Source organism: Castor canadensis, chromosome 9 (genome assembly GCF_047511655.1).
Source record: "Castor canadensis chromosome 9, mCasCan1.hap1v2, whole genome shotgun sequence".
NCBI classification, from domain to species: Eukaryota; Metazoa; Chordata; class Mammalia; order Rodentia; family Castoridae; genus Castor; species Castor canadensis.
Window position 1 is genome coordinate 92687719 of NC_133394.1, and position 23651 is coordinate 92711369.

Sequence of the window (23651 nt, forward strand, 5' to 3'; positions counted from 1 at the left end):
GAGAAAGACAATGATGGGGGTGAATAATATCAAAACACACTGTGTCTATCTATGAAGATGGCACAAGGAAATACCCTGAAATCTGCTGAAAAACAGGAGGGACTGGGAGAAAAGCAATAGAGGAGGGTTAATTTGACCAAAGTACAATATATACAAGTATGAAATACCATGGAGAAATCCCCTTCTATAATTAATATACACTAATTTTAAAAAAAGACATTAGGGGCAAAAAAGAAAAGAGGGAAAAAGAGATAATTTGGTATTAAACAGGGGACCTTGGTGGCCTTGCCCCTAGCAGCTTGTATGCACTCTTAATCAGAAGCCCCTCACTGATTCCCCATATCCAACACCCACCTTCACTTCATAGGAGTTGGCTTTGTCAGGTTGGGAGGGAGCTGGATTAGGTCCTAGATCACAATCAGTTTCCGTCATTAAATATTAAAAAGCATCTTAAGGTTGTATCCCTACATTGAATCACTGTAACAAAAAACTGTACTCCCTTTAATTAGACACAGCTTTAACAACATAATCTTGCTTATACTAATGTATGAACATTTATTTACAAATTATATACTTATGTATATTAAACATAGGGTTTAGTTATAATAATTACATATTAATCAATTTAAAAATGAACCTAGGTTTATTGTCAAAATAATGGCTAAGTGGTAGTTATTGAAAAGCCCAAAAAGGACTTTAAAAAAACTGTACAAAAAAATCTTACTCGAGAGACAAAAAATTCTACAATTTGTGTGCTCTTTTCAAGAGTACTGCAGTAGATGACTCTGAACATACATTACTTTATACATGGGCAGTTCTACAAGCTCAAGTCCCAGAAGAAGTAATGCTGGGTTAAAGAGAGTGTGAACTTACAAGCCTAACGATGCTGCCGCAAGCCTCTCTCCACAGATGTTATCAGTTTACATTTTCTAGTAATACGTGGGAATGTCTTGTGCCAAATCTTGGCCAACAGGATAGGGAAAAAATTTAATCCCAGCCCTTCTTTTTTTTTTTTTTTTTTTTTTTTTTGTGAGACGGGGATTTGAATCCCAGCCCTTATGATAAAGCCCTATCACTCATCCAGGTGTCAGTGGCTCACACCTGTAATCCTAGCCACTTGGGGCAGAGATCAGGAGGATCTCCGTCCAAAGCCAGCTCGGGCAACTAGTTCCCAAGACCCTATCTCAAAAAACTCTTCACAAAAATAGGGCTGGTGGAGTGGCTCAAGGTGAAGGCCCTCAGTTTAAACCCCAGTACAGAAAAAAAAAAAAAAAACCCTATCACTCATTCTGCCTCAGAGGGCCAAGTTCTAAGCTGTTAACTGGAGTCTTACTCCCCACAGACTGTTCACCACTTCGCGCTCCACTACAGAATTCAAATATTGTCTGCTGTCTGTTTTTCTTGTGTCCCACCTTCTCGAATAATGGAGTCAGCCCAAATCAGGCCCAAAACTCGTTCTCATTTCCAATGCCAGGCAATGCAACATTGTATGCGCTCCTTGGAAATTAGTTTTATAACCAACTCATTTCTCTGAAATTTGGTCTTAACATCCCCAAGCGCAGACAGTCTCAAAACCAATCAATTATTCAAATTATAACTAGGTTAATGCAAGTTGTGATTCTGTGCCTTAATGAGTTTTCCCTTTCTCCTACCTGAGCTCCTTGAAGATCACCAGCTATAGTTCCAGTGAGTTCATTTGTAAGACTCCTCAGAGCCTGGTTAGGACTGGCAGGGTACATGGGAGGTGGTTGTCTTTGCTGACTCCACACTGGGCCCGTTTACTTCGCTGGCTCAGGTATGAGAGCCACTTACCAGTATTTGCTTTATCATTTATAGTTCTGTTATCATTCTTCACCCATCAAGTCAGACAGGCCAAAATCTGAATCCTAAAGGGACCTTGAAAATGCCACATGATCTCAAGCACTTAACATCTCTAAACCCCAGTGTACTAGTTGACCAAATTGAGATGACACCAGGAATGGTGGTATATACCTGCATACCTGAGGCCAACCTGGGCTTCACAGCAAGACCCTGTCTCAAAACAAAACAACAACAAAAAGCCCCTCAAGTTGATATGACATGCTTACCTTTCTGGGTTCAGGGGAGGGTCAAGAAAACACATTAAAAGGCATCACTCTTATTCCCTTGGCAGAAGGCATAATTCTATTTTATCAGTATCTTACTTTCTCTTAAACCTATACTGTCTCTATACTTTCAGTCTCAGACCCAGGCCTATTCCTTCTTTGTCTCTTACTGCTAAAATGTAAAATTAGACAAACAAAAGGATCCCTTTATCTCCCTTAGGATTTGGTTTTCAACACGATCATTATTAGTTGTATTTAGTTCGAGCATTTTTTGTGAAGTTTCTGCTGATTGGGGGCTTAGACTCATTGTTACTATTATGAAGTGGATGTTTGAGATTCTTCCATGATTAAGTGCATTATTAGTGCTACATGAAAAACTAAAGCATTCAGGAAATAGCAGGAACCCTTTTTCTGCATTAGTTAAAAGTATTAGAGCTGGCAGTGACTCTGCCTTCCAGACTCTGCTCTGGATTCCTATTGTATGAAACTATCATAGAACAGTTCTGTGACTCAAATCTTTATCTCACTAACCACAATAAATTGTACTGTCTTGAAAATTCAGAGCAAATCAGAACATAAAAGAGGAAGAAAATGTGAGAGCAGGTGCCAGAGGAGAGGAGAAAAACAATTTGGCCTTCAGTTGGTCTGATTAGGCTGTGATAATGCCCACCACGGAGCTGTCCATCACTGTCTCACTTAGGTCAAACAAAGTCTGACCCCAACGCCCATGCAACAAAGGACAAACAATGCTAAATTCAATTTTAGCTGATCCTTGAAAGGAGGAAAAAATATTTTCAAGAAGCTTGTTGAGAGCACCACACAAACTCCACATTTTTCATTTTTGACACATTACCACTTTATGATATAAAGTAGGAAGAAAAAGAATGAGATAAACAGAGCAGAGGTCAATGAATGTGTGTAAATGCTATTTAAGATCTTGGTTTCTGCTCCCAATCTCAGGAATTTAACCTCTTCCCTGGATCCACTTTAAAGTTTCATAATCAAGGGGTAGGAGGTGTAGCTCAATAGTAAGCCCTGGGCTCAATCTCCATTGCCACCAAAAAAACCTTTAAAAAATAAGACAAACTGTTGAATGCAATTTTAAGAACCATACTGAAGGGTCAGGCACTGTGGTGCATACCTGTAATCTCAGTCACACAGGACACAGACAGGAGGATTGTGGTTTGAGACCAGCCCAGGCAAAAAGTGTGAGACTCTACCTGAAAAATAAAACTAAAGCAAAAGGGTTGGCAGCATGGCATAAGTGATACAGTGCTTGCCTAGCAAACACAAGACCTTGAGTTCAAATTCTAGTACTGCCAAAAGAATTATATTAAAAAGTTATAATTTCCCACTTAGGGCACAGACATTTTTCTAGAGGAAGAAAACCTCAACTCAATTCAGGTATTTTATATGTGGCATACTTAGTTTTTTTTTAAAAAAAAACATTTTGTTATTTAAAAAAGTAAAATCATGTTCCTCAAAGCCCAAAAATCTCATATATGTCAACCATCCAATATTTAACAGAATTCAGGTTCTTTTGCATGATTAGCTGAGTCTGTATCATCAGTTCATGGCCCCTGAAAAACATGTGGCGGTGGAACTAGATATGTGAAAGATGTACTGGGCAACAGCTGTGGAGGGTAAAGGGGTGAAAGGTCAGAAACAGGAGGACAGCCTTCTGACCACGATGCTCGCCTACACCAGTGAAAGGGTAGCAGTAAGGAAGGAGGATGGAGAAGTAGCATCAGCCTGCAGCACAGTTCTGAGAAAGGCTTGGCCAAGCCCAGGAGGAACCCAGAGCAACACTGTACCAACGTGACTACTGAAAATTGCCAGACCAGTGGCCATTATAAGACCCACTATAAGGCTCATCTTGTAAGATGAGTATGCATATATGCATACACACGTACATATATACATACATGCTAGCTTTCTGGATAAACAAGTGACGTGGATCAATTTTGCTAGCAAGATTTAAGTGAAGTCTTCACCTACTGAGAGAATTAAAGACTCTAATTAAAAGAATTAAAGACAGATCTTCGATGAATTTATCCACTGGGTTTGAGTGGATGCAAATTCCTGTACTCAAAACACAACTGGAGATCAGTGATCAAAGAGAAGACCTATGGTGTTCAGGTGATAAATGAGATTTGGCGTGGGGTTATCCCCCAGTTCTTTAATGCATTATTGATGTAGACATGCTTTGAAACTGGCCTTAGCTACACATTGGAAATGTAGAGAAAGAGCTAATACTACTATAGGAAGGCCAAATGGAAGCCCTTGGAAGTTTCCCTACCCATCCCTGGATGGTAATCTAAAAGCAACTCTAGGCCAGGCACTGGCGGCTCACGCCTGTAATGCTAGTTACTCAGGAGGCAGAGATCAGGAGGACTGTGGTTTAAAGCCAGCCCAGGCAACTAGTTCATAAGACCCTATCTCAAAAAACCCATCACAAAAAAAGGGCTGGTGAAGTGGCTCAAGGTGTAGGCCCTGAGTTCAAACCCCAGTATCATAAAACTCTACATATCCCTGGGAGAACTGCTTAAGAGTACTGCCACCACCAAAGACTTCAGAGTCTTTGGTGTATTGGTGCCTAACATTAGCTTGCTTGTCTCACCTGTGCAAGAGAAGCATTCATCTTGGGTTATGATTATGGATTTTTTGTAACCAGTCTACAAAACAGCCAGTTAGTTACAACTGCTGTTTTAGATGTGATGACTTGGTCAAAACAACACAAGTGTCTGGCATCTGGTCCATACTTGACCTTACAATTTTTTTCTCTTCAAACCATTCTCAAAAACCAGCCCTCTGATTCTACTACAGTACATCTCCACTCTCTTACCTCATGGCTATGTCAACTCTCTGTCATACTCTAGTGTACAGAGATCTGATCATATTGACATCCCACAGAATATCACACATTTATGAGATCAAGGTACATTAAATTGTACCTGATGAGCTGGGAGCTGGTGGCTCACACCTGTAATCCTAGCTATTTGGGAGGCAGAGATTAGGAGGATCGAGGTTCGAAGCCAGCCCAGACAGAGAGAGACCCTCTCTCAAAAATACCTAACACAAAAAAGGACTGGCTAAATGGCTCAAGCAGTAGAGTGCCTGCCAGCAAGTGTGAGGCCCTGAGTTCAAACCCCAATACCACCCAAATAAAAGGTTGTACCTGATGAGCAGGTAGTAAATATTTTTATTCTTATTCCTCGTATTAAATTTTCTCTGCTCTAATAGCTTATGCAAATTCTGTTTTCCTATCTGACACAACCCCCAAGTTACACTTTCTAAACTCTATATGAACTAAGGTGAAATTTTTTGCCAAACACCTATGATTTTTCCATGCAAGTTTGAATTTCTCTATAAAAGCCAAACATCTTTCATATGACTGATTTAAGTACTACATGAGGCAGCTAAACAAATTTTACTACGGGATTCACCATTGTCTGTACTTCATGTTATATCAGAGTCAATTCTGGTTCCATAGCTAATTTCTTATTGCCTATTAAAGCAAAAACCACTTATAAAGTCTGTTATGGACCGTGAAGCCTCAACTCCCAGTATGTCAGAGCGTGACTATATTTGGAGATCGAGGCTTTAAAGAGATGATTAAATTATAATGAGGCCATTGGTTTAGTACCTAATTCAATCTGACTGGTGTTCTTATGGGAAGAGGAAACCTGAACCCCAGCGAGAGACCAGGGATGTGTGCACACAGGAAAGACCACAGTGAAAAAGTGGCCACCAGGACACCAAGGAGAGGAGCCCTGGGAGATAACAAACCGTTGACCCCCTCATCTTGAACTTCCAGTCTCAAGAATGGTAAGAAAATGTTGTGTTGTCTGTGGCATTTTGTTATGCTGGCCCTAGAAAACTAATACATATCCTATCGTATAAAAAATGCAATGTAGCTTTAAAAACCTTCAGTAGTAAGAAGCAAAAGGTTGTGAGACAAGGGTGAAAAGTATCTTTGTCTTTCTGTGTCTTTGTGTCTATCTGTTTCCACTGTCTTTTTGTTTTGGTTTTTTTTTTTTTTTTTTGGTGGGACTGGGGATTGAAGTCAGGGCTTTGCACTTATAAAGCAGGTGCTTTACCACTTGAGTCACGCCTCCAGTCCATTTTGCTCTGGTTATTTTGGAGATGGGGTCTCATGAACTATTTGTCCAGGGTGGCCTTGAACTATGATCCTCCCAGATCTCAGCCTCTCATGTAGCTAGGATTTTAGGGGTGAGCCACCAGTCCCCTGGCTTGTCTTTCCAATGTTGGTGAATCTTTTCTGGTTTTGTTTTGGTTTTCCACCTTTCTTTCCCTTTCCAATTCTTTTCCAATTAACTGGATAATACTAATAATACTTACCTAATGTTAACTACTATTTTAACAGTTTTACCTCTATGAAGTTATTTAAAGCTCACAATGATCTCATAGTTAATATCTACTTTTATCCAACAGATGGGGAAGGACAGAGAGGTTAAATAACTTGCCCTATGCACATTGTTAGCAAATGACAGACATCAGATTAGAACCCCAAAGTTCTGGCTCTAGAACTTGTGCTCTTAATCACTGTGCTAGTCTATATTTTACATAAAAGAGAAGAAGATCCATGGATATGTCACAGTTCATTTATGCTGCTATAGTGAAATACCTGAGAGTGGATAATTGATAAACAACAAAAATTTTCCTTACAGTTCTAGGTGGAGGAAACCCTCCCTTACTTAGGCATGGTGGGAACAAAATACCAAGAGCTGGGTGGAATGAGGAAGGAAGGGCATGAGCACATGGAATGCTGAAATGGGAAGTAAAAGTCAAGCTCAGAAGATGTTCCCATACAGGAAATTCAAACCATGACCCCAGGAAAAGAGGTCCACAAAAATGGAGATAGCCAACCAAAAGCAGCCTAGTCCAGGTATAAAACCTCTCAACCCTGTCTCAACACACTATGCTCCTTTGCCTAGCTGCCTACTGTTTTCTTTCCTTTTAAGTGGCATCCTAATAAATTTTTGCTTTCTCCTACATTCCTGTCTTGGTAAATTCTTTACCAACCCATGGTTCCAAAACCCATCACTTTCTTCTGGAGGCTAGGAAGTCCAAGACCAAAGTGTTGGCAGGTTTTCTGTCTGGGGAGGACCATTCCTCATGGGTGGCACCTTCTAAGTGTTCTCCTAAGGTGGAAGGGCTAAATAAAAGGCCTGGCTAGTTTCTTGAGCCCTTTCATAAGGGTACTAATGCCATTCACGAGGATGGAGCCCTCACTTCTTAATCAACTCTTAACCTGCCACCTTAGGGTCTTAGGTTCCAACACAGAAATTTCCAAGGGACACATACATTCAACCCACAGCAATATCCATCCTCAGTGAATAGTATTAAAAAGTCATCTCTTTTGGCAAGGGTTGAAGTCTATACACATAAATCCAGAAGCAATCCCATTACTCAGGATGTCTAAATTCTGATTTAAAATTCTTAACGATAATGAATAAAAATCATGCCTTGACAATGGAGCACGCATTTTCACCTGAGCTAACCCTCTCTTAGAAATTCGTAAGAATTTTGTGAATGAGAAGGCACAGGTACATTATCCATACTTTGCCATTAAGGGACTGAGTCTAGAAAGACTGGCAACCAGCAAGATTATAAGGCGCTGAGGATGGGGCCTTTGGTGTCTAGGCAGGACTCCCAGCTCCTTGGCACCACTCCTGCTGCTTCTCAGAGACCAAGAGCAACTGCAACAATAATGCTAGCATTTGCTCGCTGTATGGCACGATCACAAAACACAGAACACTGATGGATGCCCTGCAGTTAGAACCAGGACAGTAGTTTTCTGAGCCTTAGCATGGGCTGCGTCATGACTCAGCATCACAGAAAGGGAAAAGAGGACACATGGCAGGCACCATATCTGGCTGTGTGAGATTTTCTTCCATTGATCTTTTTTTTTTTTTTCCTTCTCCACACACTGCTCCAACTTGATCCTGTTTAGTGAATGAGGCCTGACGGCAAATGCAAGACGGAATAAAAAGCTCCCTGCAGAACTGCTGCCACAGCAGCTCAACCTAGGCTCCGGGAGCTTTGGCAAGCGGAAGAATCCTTTGTCTTCAGACTATGACAAGAGGGAGAAAAAATCCCAACTATTCGGCTGTGTGGCATCATTCAAGCATGCTTTAATGGGGAAGGTCTAATGAGGAATGTAGTCTTTGAAAAAAATCTGGCGTTTAAAACTCCCAAAGCATTCTCACTGTACCGTTCTACACAATTATAATTAATAGGATTCAAACAACAAATCGGAGATTATGTTACCACTTTACCCAGTTTGACGGCCAAGGACGCTCTTCTCTTAACTGGTTATGTTCAAAGAGGGCTTGGCCCGTCTCCGTGGGTTCTATGGAGGACCAGAGAATAAAAGACAAGGCAGTGTTAAACCACTCAATGAGCCGCAGCTGCGCAGGCCCGGCCTGCCTCCCCCCGCTGCTGTTGACCTGTTCACGGATTCTTGCTCTAGAGCGCAGCTCAATTTTCACAGGGAGCTGAATCAAAAGCCAGTTTTGAAGTTTTTCCAAATACAAGACACAGGTTTCCGGCAGGTAAAATTCAGTTATAATCATTCCCCCATAATTTCTTCCTCAATAAATTCAAGGGCATTCACTTTCTAATCGTGCTTGTGCTTCAGTCCTGTGAAAAATGCTTCCAGATTTTTTTTTGTTTTTTAAGATAGTGTTAAAGCACCTCAAAAGTGTATGTGATGGGAGAATTGTACACTATGTAAATTATATCAATAAAATTATTACTTTTTTAAAGTACTATGATTGAATAAGAAATTTCCTAATTTGAAAAGGCCCTCATTAGGGGAGGAGTGACGAGTACAGAGTTTCAGTTTGGGAAGCTGAAAACACTGTTGAGAAGGAAAGTGGTGATGGTTGCACAACAACGTAGTCAATACTGCTGAATTGTACACTTACAAAGGTGACTATCATGTGGTAGAAATTTTGCCACAAGAAAAAGTCATCACTATTTTCTCTTTGTTTGGTTTTTCTTTTTTGGGTGGCATGGCATTTGAACTCCCGCCCTCGAGCTTGCTAGGTAGGTGCTCTACCACTTGAGCCACTCTGCCAGTCCAAGCACTATTTTTATTTAACAAACTCTATCAGTCTGATAAGATTACATGTTCATTATAGGAACTTGAGAAAAAGACATAAAAGGGGGAAAATATAAATCACTTAAACTCCCACTACTCAGACACAATCACTCTTAATATGTTTGTATATGTATATATCCTCTCAAATGTTGTAAAAAATATACTCACATGTGAGAAAAAAATTGGGATTGTAGTAGGCATATTATTTAGCAATCTGCTATTCTCACTCAAAAATGTGTAGATATTTTTTAACAGCTGCACCATCATTTTCAGTGGCCTCACAGATCGTAAATACAGTTGATCGATTCTTCCTTAGGTGTATCAGTAGACCTTCTTGCACACACATCTTACTTGATTATTTCTTTAGGATAAATCCAGAGGTATACAGTATGCAAGATTTACTACTTGGTACCTTCCAGAAAGCACTGGACCAGTTCATGTTCCCACTGAAATGTACAAAATTACCACTATCAATGTATGTAATCAGTCTTCCTCATCTTAGTATGGCAAATTAAAAAGAAATTCTGTCTAACTTCAGTTTTTATTTCTTTAATCATAGGAAGGATAAATTTTCCTAGGTATTCCTTGACCTCTTGTGGGATTTGCTCGTGTTGTGAATTGCATATTCATGTCCTTTGCCAGTTTAGCTTTGGTGTTTGGGTTTTTCCTTACTTATATGTAGCAGCTCTTTTAATATTAAAAGATCTTATCGCTAGTTATATTATTTTAGCTTATGGAGGCTTGGGTTTTTGTTATTTGTTTGTTTGGGTTTTTTGTTGTTGTTGCTGTTGTTATTTTTGCTATTCTAGGGATCAAACCCAAGGTCTGGCACATGCTAGGCAAGAATTCTACCACTGAGCTACATCCTCAGCCCCAGTTTTAGAGCTTTTTCACACAGTCCAATCTACCACCTTTTCTTTCTTTTATAATTTTTAACTTTGGTTATCATGCTTTCCTTTCCTCAAATGATATAAATATTATTTATATTCTTCAAAGATTCCACAACAGGAGGGAAAACTGTTAGAACTAATAAACAAATTTAGCAAAGTTGCAGGATACAAAATCAACACAAAAGGTATTTGTGTTTCTCGACACCAACAGTAAAGAATTTAAAAAGTAAATTAGGAAAATAACTATTTACAAGAGCATCAAAAAGAATCATCTTGGCCAAGGAAACCAAAAACTCATACACTAAAAACTACAAAACATTGCTGAAAGAAAGTGAGGACACAAATACCAAATAGTGTTTAGACGTACTCATGGGTTCAAAGCCTTAATACTGGTAAAATACCAATACTACCCTTAAAATTGATACAGTCAATGCAATTTCTATTAGTATCCCAAAAAATTTATTGCAGAAATTGAATTCATTCTAAAATTTATATGGAATCTCAAGGGGCCCCAAATAGTAAAAAAAAGAGAAGAAGGGCTGGCAGAGAGCCTCAAGTAAGAGTGTTTGCTTAGCAAGCCTGAGACTCTGCTTTCAAACCTCAGTACTGAAAAAAAAGGACAGAAAAGAAAAAGAAAAACAAAAGAAAGGCCTTCCACATCCTGATTTTAAAACTTACTACAAAGCTACAGTAATCAAAACGGTGTCATACTGTAGATTATAATAGAGTCCAGAAATTGCATATATAGTCAAATGGTTTTCTATAAGACTGCCAGGACCACTCAATAGAGTCTGTTTCAACCTGTGGTACTGGGAAAACTGGATACCCACATGCAAAATAATGAAATTGGACTCTTACCTAACATTGTGTACAAAAATTAACTAAAAACAGACTAAGGGCTTAAGTAACAGCTAAAGCTATGAAACTCCTACCAAAAATATGAGAAATAATGTCCATGGCACTGGATTTGATAATGCTAGGTCTGACACCAAAAGCACAAGTAACAAAGGAAAAAGAATGAGTGTGCTTCATCAAAAGTAAAAGCTGTGCATATTAGAAGACCTTAACAGATTACACAAGCAACCTACAGAACAGGAGAAAACATTAGTAAATCATATATCTGATAAAGGGTTGATACCAGAATATATATAAAAAAAACTACAAGTCAACAACAAAAAGCAAGCACTCCAATTTTAAAATACACAAAGGGCAGGAATAGACATTTCTCCAGAGAAAATAATACAGATCGCAAATATGCACATGGAAATACACTCAACACCACTAATCCTAGGGAAATGCAAATCAAAACTATAATAAGATACTACTTTAAACCCACTAAGAATGCTATTTATTATAGGAAAAAAAGAGAAACAGAAAACAAACAGTCTTGGCAAATATATGGAGAAATTGGAACCTTTGTGCATTACTGACAGCAGGGTGAAATGATACAGCTACTGTGAAAAGCAGTCTTAAGGTTCCTCAAAAAATGAAACATAAAATTACTGTATGATCCAGAATTCTACTTCTAGGGATATATCCAGAAGAATTAAAAGAAGGGACTCAAACAAGTATTTGTACAGTCATGTTCATAGTAACATTGTTCACAACAGCCAAAAGGTGGAAACAACCAATACACCCGTCAGTTTGTAAGATGACAAACAAAATGTGGTCTATACACATAGTGGCATATTATTCCACCTTTCAAAAGAACAAAATTCTGACACTTGCCACAATATAGATGAGCCATGAAACATTATGCTAATCAAAATAAGTCAGTCACAAAAGGACAAATAGTGAATGAATCCCCTTAGATGAGGCACTTAGAGGAGTCAGATTCATGGAGACAGACAGGAGAATGGTGGTTGCCAGGGGCTGGGAACTAGGCAGAAGGAGTTGGTGTTTAATAGGTACAGAGTTTCGATTGGGGAAACTGAAAAACTTTTGGAGGAAACAGATAATGATAGCTTCACAACAATGTAAACATAGTTAATGCCACTAAATTGTAAGGTTAAAATGGTAAATTTTATGTTATGCGTATTTTACTGCAAAAAAGTTTTAATCTGTAGTTGCTAAAAAACAATTCAAATGATACAGAAATAAAGTAAACTTACTTCACTTTTTATACATAAATCTTTTATTCATCTGCCTTTTTTTTTTTTGGCATTAGGAATGAAATGGATCCTACTTTTATCTTTCCTGGTCCCAGTATTACTTAAAAATCTCTTTTGCCCTCATTGATTAAAATTAAAGTTCTTAGGGCTACAAGTGTGACTCAAGTGGCAGAGTGCCTGCCAAGCAAACACAAGGCCCTTAGTTCAAACCCCAGTATCACAAAAAAAAAAAGTTCTTTCATTTTCTATTAAATTCTTATCTATATAGTGAGTTTATTTGTAATTTTTTTATTTTCCTTTTTAAATTTTATTTTTGTTTTTTATTATTGTTGCTCTGGGGGTACATTGTGACATTTACAAAAGTTCTTACAATACATCATAGTTGACTTCACCACCTCCATCATTCTCCTTTATTCCCCTTCCACTATCCCTAGAATAGTTTCAGCAGGTCTCACTTTTCTATTTACATACACATGCGCACAATAATGGCACCATATCCACCCTCCTACACCCTTGCACCACATCCTCCCTCCTTGCAAAGAGGACTTGTTCTGTCCTCCTGTTCTCCATTTTTGTAAAAAAAAAAAAAAAAAGTCATTTTTGTTTAAGATAGCTATACATTGTTCTCCTTGTGACATTTCCATGTATATTTATGTTATAACCCGAATAAGCTCATATATATTTTTCTCCTTTCCACCTTAGTCCCCTTCTTATGGTGATTTCACAGGTTTTAAAATTTTATATTCATTCTTGTATAGGAAGTACACCAACCATATTAAACTTTTTATTTTGCTTCATGCTTTCACTGGCCAATTTCTTCCTGCCTCAGGCTTTAGTTAACATTTAGATATAACATGTAGTTAAATGCACAGATGTATGACAAATAAATACATCCAGACAACCCATACCCCTAAGACATAGAATACTTCCATCACTGTAGAAAAATGCCTTGTGCTCTAGTCAGTCCCCAACCAACAGGCAACCATTGCTCTGATTTTTCTCCCCAATGGTTATTTTTGCCTATTCTAAGATTCATAAAAATGGAGTAATTTGGTATGAATTCTGTTGTACCTACTTACTCTCCCTTAGCACAGGCTTTCTTAGTTCATCTATTAAATAGTATACATCAGGTTTTTTGATTCTTTGGTTAGGACTTTGTGACATTTTTTAGAGCTTCATTTTGACCATTATCTTCTACTACATTAAATCTCTTATCATACTGAATGCTTAAAATGGTATGTAATAATTTACTTCATGGTTCTTAAATAGTCTCTATCTTTCTTCTTTTGTTTCTTCTCATTTTATTACCATAATAAAACTGAGTACTTTTTCTGTATAATTCATTAGCTTCAAATTTTTAATTAGATATTTTTATTAGTAAATAATAGCTGTACAGGAGGCTTTCTTGTAACATTTCCAGTACCCTGGCTTGGTTCATCTCCTCCATTATTCTCCCTCTTCTCCCACTGCCTTTCTTAAAGTGATTTCAATGTTCCATATTCATACATGTATAGAAAGTACCTCAACCATATTCACCCTCTTTACCCTCTTCATTTACCCTCCCCCTCCTGCTATGACCCGCTCCTTAACATGACCTGTTTTAGACATTGAAAGCTGTTGCACAACTCAGCATGGGAGGAAAGGGAAAGGAAGAGCAATAACATGGCACAGACTGATTAAAATACAATAAATGTACAAGTAAAACAAGGTAATCCCTCGCTGAACAGTGAACAGACACTCGAGCAATTCGTTAATTAATGTTTACAGAGTTATACAATGATTGCCTCAATCTACTTCAGAACACAAAATGGTAAATTTCCATCAGTTCAAGAGTAAACCTTAGAGCTAGGGGTGTAGTTCAGTGGTGGAGTAAGTATTCTGTTATTTCTCGGTTGGGGTGAGTTGACTAGCAGGCAATAGAATACAGCCTAATAAGGTGGGAAAATTCATACCCATATTCTGGAAGGAAAAACAGTACATTGTCCACTTTTCTTTTTGCACTGGTTGTAGTATGAATTGACTAAGAAAAAAAGCAACATAAATAAAATTCTAGGGAAAAAAACCCACTATCCTTAGAGTACCTAAATAAATACTTTTCTCTGTCATCCTGCTTAGGTTCACATTTTCCTTTACCATTAGCTGGATTCTTCTATCAGAGGGGAGGGAGAAAAAATCTCTTGGTGTTTGATTTGCACAGAGAAATGATGCCCAAAGCAGAATGAGGCTGATCAACCAAGTCAGTGAAGAAAAAGAAAAAAGGTCCATCCCATGAGACAGTAGAGTAAGAAAGTGAGAACTATAAAATAACACATCTGGGGACAGATTTCTACTTTTCCTAACATCCAAGAAAAGATTAGATCTAGGGTACTATGGGATTCTTCTGCCTGAATTCCACAGCAGAGTGGAAAGACCATGGATTTCAGAAACAGATCTCCATCAGACTTCCACTTTAAGTCTTCTCTAAATGACGACCGCCTTTGGGTTTCCTCAGAAGCAAGACTTCAAATGCAAGTTTATCTGGGAAGGGTAAAGAGGGGTAACAGGGAAGGAGGCAAATGAGGCAGGGAAGGGAATGCAGTTGACAATGACATATTATGAGGCCAGTTAGAAATGACAGTTGTGCAGGAGAAGGGAAGTACTCACCTCAGAGTCTTCTCATCTGAGGGATGAGAAAACTAGGCTGCTCATGCAAAAAGTCCAGTCAATCATGGATGGAGGGTTGCTCCTAATGACATTAATTCTGGTAGGAAAGGGGATGCAAAATAAAGCCCTTCAGCAAGAATTGAGAAGCTGACAGTTGGAAATCTAGCCAAGGTGCACAGAAGTGAGGGGTGAGGAAATATGGCTGTAAGCAACATGGGATCAGCTTCAAACTCTCTTTGGGTACAGAAATCTCATTCACTCTTGTTTCCCAGTATCACTATATTTCATGTATTCAATAAATAATGTGTTGGCTAAATATGATAGTGAAAGAATGAAATAACTTCGCCTTAAATCCTGACGCCACCATTTATGAGAAACTTCTGTTGTTATTTATTAAAAACAAGTTTCATTCTTGTGAAAGAGTAAACCTACCATAGTATCTGACCCACAGTAGAGACTGAGTAAACATAAATAATATCATTATGTATATTTTTCCTTCTCTCTTCCATGAAGTCCTCCCTTCTTTATTTTGCCTCCTCTGTCAAAAAATCAAGGTAGTGGCAGTAATTATTGGGCCTTAGTTCAGAAATTTGTCACACATTTTGACCCACAGGAAGGGGGTCTACACTGACTGTTCTTCAAGGTCAAATTCATTGACTTCCATCTGTAGGGGAAATGATGATAGTAATTCTTTCAAGAGAGTGCCAACAGCTTATTGGGGCCAAGAGCAACACTATACAACTATGAATGCAATCCTGAAGAATAAGGCTAATTCTTTTAACCTTCCTCCTGCTGTCTTATACTTAGGTCAATGGCTGCCTTGTTTTTGACTTGCTGCTCATTAGCAAACACTCAAAAGTAAAAATATGAAAAACAATCAAAACACACAAATTACAAAACAAAGCACGAGAAGAAAATGTAAGCTATTTTTTGCCTTCCCAGCTCCAAAAGTATACTCACTCTCCTATTCTTTCAATTATTTATCTCAACACCCAACATGTGCATTTACTTCTGGAACCCAGCCAGATCCTGGGCCTGAATTCCAGCAGCTCATTTCCCAGTTTCCATGAGACAAGTCCTGAAAATGCCAACTTCTCAGAGGACACTACAAGATGATGAGAGCTTAAGTTGTACCCATACAACTTTCTATATTAAAAGTTTTAACTTTGCAAAGGAGAAGAGAAAGAAAATTCTCTGTAGCTCCAATCTTTCTTCCTACTTTTGAAACAGCAAATGTGTGGCTCACAATAGAATTTAATACCAAAAGTGCTAGGCATTTAGTCCAACAAACCTGAAAAATACTGACTTCCACTTAAGTTGCCTGTTTTGTTCCAAATTTGTATTATGGTTATTTTAAAATTTTGAGATCTCTGGAATGCTAGGACCTATCTGCACCAGGTTTCCAGAAGCCAAGAGGCCAGTTGAGCTGGGACCATAGCAGGCTGCAACAGCTTTGAGAATCATGATTGCACATGGAGTTCCCAGAATTAAGCTAAGTGTACTATCAGGAAAGACAGAAAGTCTATCTTGCAAGAAAGGTAAATGCTAATGAGAGTCATGGAACCAGAGCAAGATTGAGTATGGAAAGAGTCAACAAAGGCACAGAACAAACTGGAAGACCAGAGCAATGAACTAAATTACAAATTAAGCAAATGCTGGACAGGAATAAACAAATGGGATATTTGGTACAATGGACATCCTGCATGAAAGGCTATCTGTTGTGATATCTATCTCAAAACAGGGTCTATCTATCAAGATGGGTAGCATGAACTTGAAGTTCCTTAGCAGATCAGTGCTAGGAACTCATCATACTAGTTTTTTTTCCCTCTTCATGACACTTACTATATCCTGAAGTTATCCTGTGCAAACACATTAATTACCAGTCTTTCTACTGCAATACAAGCTCCCTGAGGGCAGGGAATTTTTCTGTTCATGTTTCAATGTGAGGTAGCAGCTCTGTCCGTGACGTGGATAGTCAGCTAAGTATCTCTGTTGCCTACTTGTGCTGGATTCTTACTATTCCACCACAAGTCTATACCATGGTGTCACTGCTAACATTTGGATAGCGTTTTGTCATTCAAAGCACTATTGCATAGTTTAATCTATTGGGTAATTACAATAACTCCATTAGGTAAGAATGTTCCATTTTTAAAAATGAAGAATTGAACAGAATAGAGCACCCAGATATGAAGCCACAAAACTATAACCAACTTGTCTTTGACAAAGGAGCTAAAAATATATGATGGAGAAATAGCAGCCTCTTCAACAAAAACTGCTGGGAAAACTGGTTAGCAGTCTGCCAAAAAACTGAACCTAGATCCATGTGTATCACCCTATACCAAGATTAACTCAAAATGGATCAAGGATCTTAATATCAGACCACAAACTCTAAAGTTGATACAGGAAGGAGTAGGAAATACTCTGGAATTAGTAGGTATAGGTAAGAACTTTCTCAACGAAACCCCAGCAGCACAGCAACTAAGAGATAGCATAGATAAATGGGACCTCATAAAGCTAAAAATCTTCTGTTCATCAAAAGAAATGGTCTCTAAACTGAAGAGAACACCCACAGAGTGGGAGAAAATATTTGCCAGCTACACATCAGACAAAGGACTGATAACAAGAATATATAGGGAACTTAAAAAACTAAATTCTCCCAAAACTAATGAACCAATAAAGAAATGCGCAAGTGAACTAAACAGAATTTTCTCAAAAGAAGAAATTCAAATGGCCAAAAAACACATGAAAAAATGCTCACCATCTCTAGCAATAAAGGAAATGCAAATTAAAACCACACTAAGATTCCACCTCACCCCTGTTAGAATAGCCATCATTAGCAACACCACCAACAACAGGTGTTGGCGAGGATGCAGGGAAAAAGGAACCCTCTTACACTGTTGGTGGGAATGTAAACTACTACAATCACTCTGGAAAAAAATTTGGAGGCTACTTAAAAAGCTAAACATTGATCTACCATTTGATCCAGCAATACCACTCTTGGGGATATACCCAAAAGACTGTGACACAGGTTACTCCAGAGGCACCTGCACACCCATGTTTATTGTGGCACTATTCACAATAGCCAAGTTATGGAAACAGCCAAGATGCCCTACCACTGACGAATGGATTAAGAAAATGTGGTATCTATACACAATGGAATTTTATGCAGCCATGAAGAAGAACAAAATGTTATCATTCGCTGGTAAATGGATGGAATTGGAGAACATCATTCTGAGTGAGGTTAGCCTGGCCCAAAAGACCAAAAATCGTATGTTCTCCCTCATATGTGGACATTAGATCAAGGGCAAACACAACAAGGGGATTGGACTTTGAGCACATGATAAAAGCAAGAGCACATAAGGGAGGGGTGAGGATAGGTAAGACACCTAAAAAACTAGCTAGCATTTATTGCCCTTAACGCAGAGAAACTAAAGCAGATACCTTAAAAGCGACTGAGGCCAATAGGAAAAGAGGACCAGGAACTAGAGAAAAGGGTAGATCAAAAAGAATTAACCTAGAAGGTAACACTCACACACAGGAAATCAATGTGAGTCAATGCCCTGTATAGCTATCCTTATCTCAACTAGCAAAAACCCTTGTTCCTTCCTATTATTGCTTATACTCTCTCTACAACAAAATTAGAAATAAGGGCAAAATAGTTTCTGCTGGGTATTGGGGGGGGGGAGAGGAGGGGCGGAGTGGGTGGTAAGGGAGGGGGTGGGGGCAGGGGGGAGAAATGACCCAAGCCTTGTATGCACATATGAATAAAAAAAAAAAAAAATAGATGAGAGGAATGAAAAAATGCAGTTGACGTAAGAGCAAATATTCAGGCTCTGATGCCCAGGAACAGAGTTTGGCACATTGTCTGCCAAGTTAAGAAAGTGTCCCTTCAATTCTACAGATCAGTCACACCAATAGTATACCAGTGTCACTTTTGGTGCGAAAGTCACCAGAGGAGGGGAGAATCAGTGCTTGGATATGGTGGAGAATTTTTGCCTCATTTTGTTTCCCTGAGAAGTGCCTGGGAGATGCAAGAGATGGATGGACTCCTGGGATGGACCAAGTGGGAGAACAACAACTCTGCAGCTCTCTGGATAAGATGCTCACTGTTTGGAACCACATCAAAGGCAGAGATGTGGAAGAATCGGTCCACGGGTTAGTTCAGATCCAGAGTGTCCTTTGAGATTTGGTTGTTTTCAGAGATTGATAGAAAGTTTCTCATTATGCATCTCCAGTCACACTGTGGGCTCACTAAAATGAGACGAATATTTCTTCAATTAAACTGTGTTCTCTGTGTAGGAGGCAAAGCCTTGGGAATGTATTAGCTTTAAAAGAAAACAGAGTTCTTACTGATGTTAAGATCCATTTGGCACGTCAGCATGCTAATGGAATAAAAGTTATTTTCAACACTGAAAGTATCACAAACTTAATTTGTATCTCAAAACACATAACATTTAAACCAAAGTTTAGGTAACTTTTTAAAAGTTAAATAAAACATGAGTTTCTTTTTTTTTCCCCCCAATCTAATTCAATTCAACAGACATTTACCAAACATTTCATGTGTGGAGGACATTAATAAATCCAGTGTTAACCTGCTTGCCTTATTTAAGGTTTCTCTAGCATCCTGATCACATACTGCTCTAGACAGCTTTCTAACAAAAAGACTTTTGAAATCCTTTTTAAAACTCATGTATCTTCCTCTTTAGTAGTTAACACATTTTCATTTTCATAATTATTATGCATAGTTTAAGCACTGTGGATGACAGAAAAGAAAAAATGGAGGGAGGGAAGGAAAAAGGGAGGGAAAATAAAAGGGAGGAACTAAAGGCCCTTGGCTTCTAGAAGTTAACAGTCTAACGGGGGAGGTAGAATTCATGCAAAGCATAAATGGGCAAGCAGAAAGCAATCACACACATGGACACAATTTGTTCATTAAAACAGAAACCATCCATTTTAGCAAATAAATGAATGTTTTGTGCCTCTGCTTTCTCTTGGTATAATAAGGAAGTTGATTACATGGTTGTTGAGTTCCTTATAGCTCTAAAATTCTATAAGCCACTTACTTGAGAATTTGCTGTGGGTAACATAAGACGTATTTTGCCAGGAGAAGCAGGATATACAGCATGAACAAAACCCATGTGGCCTTAAAGAAATTACAGTTTACCCACAGGATACTAAATGCCTCATTAGTAGACAGCATGAATAAAGGTGTTAGGGAAATGGAAGGAAAGACAAATTAATTCAAATACAGGACAGAGGGATTAAACAATGAGGGAAGAAAAATTATTTCAAAGACAGCAGAGAGATAAGGCTACCTGGTATGAAGGGAAAAGGATGCAGGAAAACACAAAAAAGGTATAGAGAGAAACTCAGAAAGGTCAGAGTTAGCTATGTGGTACACAACTGTAATCCCAGCATTCTGGATGCTAAGGCAGGAGAATTTTAAGTTCCAGGCCAGCCTGAGCTACATAGTGAGCTTAAACAAATAAACAAAACAAAACAAAAGGTCAGATTAACCTTAGCTTGGCACTTGGAAGGAGATGAAAAAAATGATTTTGTAAGTAAACCAAATTAGCCAGGCCAGAGTTTTGGGGAATTGCCTAAAAATTGATTTCTAGTAAATAAGCCTTGTGTTACTGAAGAAGAAATGGGCCAAGAGAGATTGATGGTGAAGCTGGTGTGGCAAAGCTGAGGAGTTCTGAGACAGCAAAAGGTTGAAAAATGAGAAATGAGAAAAATCTCCACATAGTTATCAGGACAATTTTCCAAACGAATAATTTCCTAACCTATGAAAACTTAGGTTCCTAAACTGTTTATATTTCCAAGGTTTCTCATAGTGCTGGAAAGCAGTTCATTTCACTTTGAAATGGCAGATTGACTAGAAAGTTCTGGATGGTTCTTCTCAGTGGAGGAATTGTAAGGAGAACTACTAAGATGTTAGATCGTTCACTAAGGATAGAAGAATCCAATGAAAGAATTCATTTTAAAATCTGAGGTGACTCTGACTTCACACAGCAATCACATGGCTCTACAGATAAAAAATGGGAAGAAAGTGTTGGAATAGGGTTGGTGAGTTGAACCTTGGTGGACAAGGCCTAAAGGAGGCTGCAATTTGGACTGACAGGAAATGGATGGTGGTGGTAAGGTGTAAAGGTGGAACCAGGAGGATTTATACATAGATGGTACCGAGAGTCCTGCTAAAGACGACGTCTTCCAGGGGAGAAGAATCACACATTACTGAGAGCTGATGACATAAGAGACAAAAAAGACCAGGGCACTGAGTTATCCTTAAATTCTGAAGCCCACATTTGAAGAGCCCATGGAGATACTTCTCAAGAAAATTAAGTGACTCCTCACTTTATGGGGTTATGAACTACTTAAAGGACTTGCTTGAGCAGTAGTCACAAGTATATTATGGGACTTTATAGGACAAAGTATTAAAAAATACTACTCTAATAGATTTGAAAACATGTATAACAAAAGATCAATTCTGATTTCATCCAGATAATAGCTCTAGAATCAAGACAGAGACAAATGTTTGGCAGGCAAAGGAGACTGGATGGCATAGGGTGGTGAATGCATGGACTCTGGAACCAGAAAGTTGGGGTTCAGATCCCAACCCCATCACTTACAAGTGTGAGAGCTTCAGTGAATTACTCAAATTCTGTGCTCAAGCTCCTCATGGGTATCATTAGGCTACTAGAATTCCCTTCCTTGTGGAGTTAGGGAAATTAAATGACTTACTGCACGTAGAGCTCTTGGAATAGAACCCCAAACACAGTAAGCATTCAGTAAATGCCAAAAGCTGTTGTTGTTTATTGTCATTATCATCACTTAACTTATGGCCCTGGGAGCAGGTGCATCCCTGCTGCAGACTGCAGGTGGAATCGCTTTTCCCAGCTACAATACAGAGTGAATGAGTCATAATAAAATCATTCTGCCAACTTCCTGAACTATTGAATTGCCCGAGCACCCGCTCACAATCACTGTTTATCTAAAGTCACCCTGTCTTTTTGAAGATCACAGATTACAGAGGCTCTTTCCTCAACCCCACCCCTCCTTTTCAAGGACTTTAAATCCTGAAGAAAGCAATTAGAAAATGTTTTCTTTTATTGTCACCCCTTTGTCCCTATTTGTTTTCCTGCCTCAATTGTACCAAAAGAAAAATGATGCGTCATGCATTATGTAGTAATTCATAACCTGGAAGTTTCTAACTGTTGTGTATATTGTGTACGTGCCATACATACGTGTGACTCAATGTGTACCATCCCTCTCCTTCTCCCTACCCTGGGGGAATAGGAAGCATTTGGTGCATGAGCTCCTATGGACGTTTTTCATTGTCCTAGAAAGATATGGGATGTGCACTATCAGCCACTAAATTTCACTTATACTTACCTTTGACTTGCCTTCATTATATGGACTTTCACTAATGTTCAAATACCCTGGGATAGGCAAAATAACACCCTCTCCCCAAAGACATTAGCGTTCTAATCCCTGGACTCTGAATATGTTAGGTTCTATGGCAAAGGGGAATTAAGGTTGCAAATAGAATTAAGGTTATGAATCAGCTGATTTTCAAATGGGAAGATTATCCTAGTAGGCCCAAATGAAATCACAAGGACCTTAAAAGTGGAAGAGGAGGCTGGAGATGTGGCTCAGTGGTAGAGCGTTTGCTTAGCATATATTTGGCTCTGGGTTCTGAAGACAGGGACAGTGGTAGAATTTGAATCATGTGAGAAGGGCTTAACCTGCTGTGGCTGGCTTTGAAGGGGACCAGGCAGCAGGGAATGTGGACCACTAGAACTTACAGCCTCTGGAGGCTAAACCAGGCAAGGAAATAGATTATCTTCTGGAGCCTCTAGAAAGGAACACAGGCCTGCTGACACTTTACTTTTAGTCCAGTGAGACCTGTTTCAGAATTCTCACCTACAGAACTATAAATTAGTAAGCTTGTGGTAATTTATCACAGCAGCAATAGGAACTAATACATGTCCCATGTCTGGAGATCTCCCTGGCATCCTCCATCTCCTGGGACTTCGCCTCCCTGCTTAAACTGCCCACTGCCCTACTTTGTCTTTTGTTAATTAATTAAGTAAAAATTATTGAGCACATACTCTGTGTTAGGCACTGTGCTGGGTCCTGGAAACACAAAATGATTAATAAATAACCATGACCTTTCATTTACTCAACAAAGATTTGTGTATCCAGGCACTGGGTTTTGTGTGGCAGAGATGAAAAGAAAGAAGTCTGTGCTATAAAAAAGCTCACTAATCCCGGGGTGCTGGTGGCTCACCTGTCATCTTAGCTACTCAGGAAGCAGAGATCAGAAGGATCTCAGATCGAAGCCAGCCCAGACAAATAGTTTGTGAGACCCTATCTTGAAAAATACCCAACACAAAACTAAACTGGCAGAGTGGCTCAAGTGATAGAGTATCTGCCTAGTAACTGTGAGGCCTTGATCTCAACCCCAATACTGTCAAAAAAAAAAAAAAAAAGCTCATTAACTCCTGAGAACGCAATCAACATAAATAAAATATCATGATTCAATGTAATTAGAACATAATATGGGAGTATAGAAAAGAGATCACCTGACTCATCTGGATGACATCAGGAAAACTTCAGGGAGAAAAAATGGAACTGAGACAAACAGGAGTTTGCCATATAGACAGGCGGGGTGAGATGTTCAAGAGTTGAAATGATTTAACACTTGAAATGTGGCAGGTGCAAATGAGGAGCATACTTTTGAATTTTATTTCAAAATTCAATTTAATTAAAATAGGAATAGCCACACCTG

General features: G+C 38.8%; 1 protein-coding gene across 6 annotated transcripts in view; it reads right to left on the bottom strand.

The window, feature by feature from the left end:
- Positions 1–23651, bottom strand: part of Shroom3 (shroom family member 3) — a 308366-nt gene that overhangs the window by 281294 nt on the left and 3421 nt on the right. Inside the window, exon 1 of one of the 6 annotated variants that reach the window (XM_074041959.1) lies at positions 8387–8480. The exons of the other annotated variants lie outside the window; for them this stretch is intronic. The gene's annotated coding sequence lies outside the window, so the exon portion shown is untranslated. Of the gene's footprint in view, positions 1–8386; positions 8481–23651 lie in introns of those variants that run through there. 6 annotated transcript variants of the gene reach the window in all.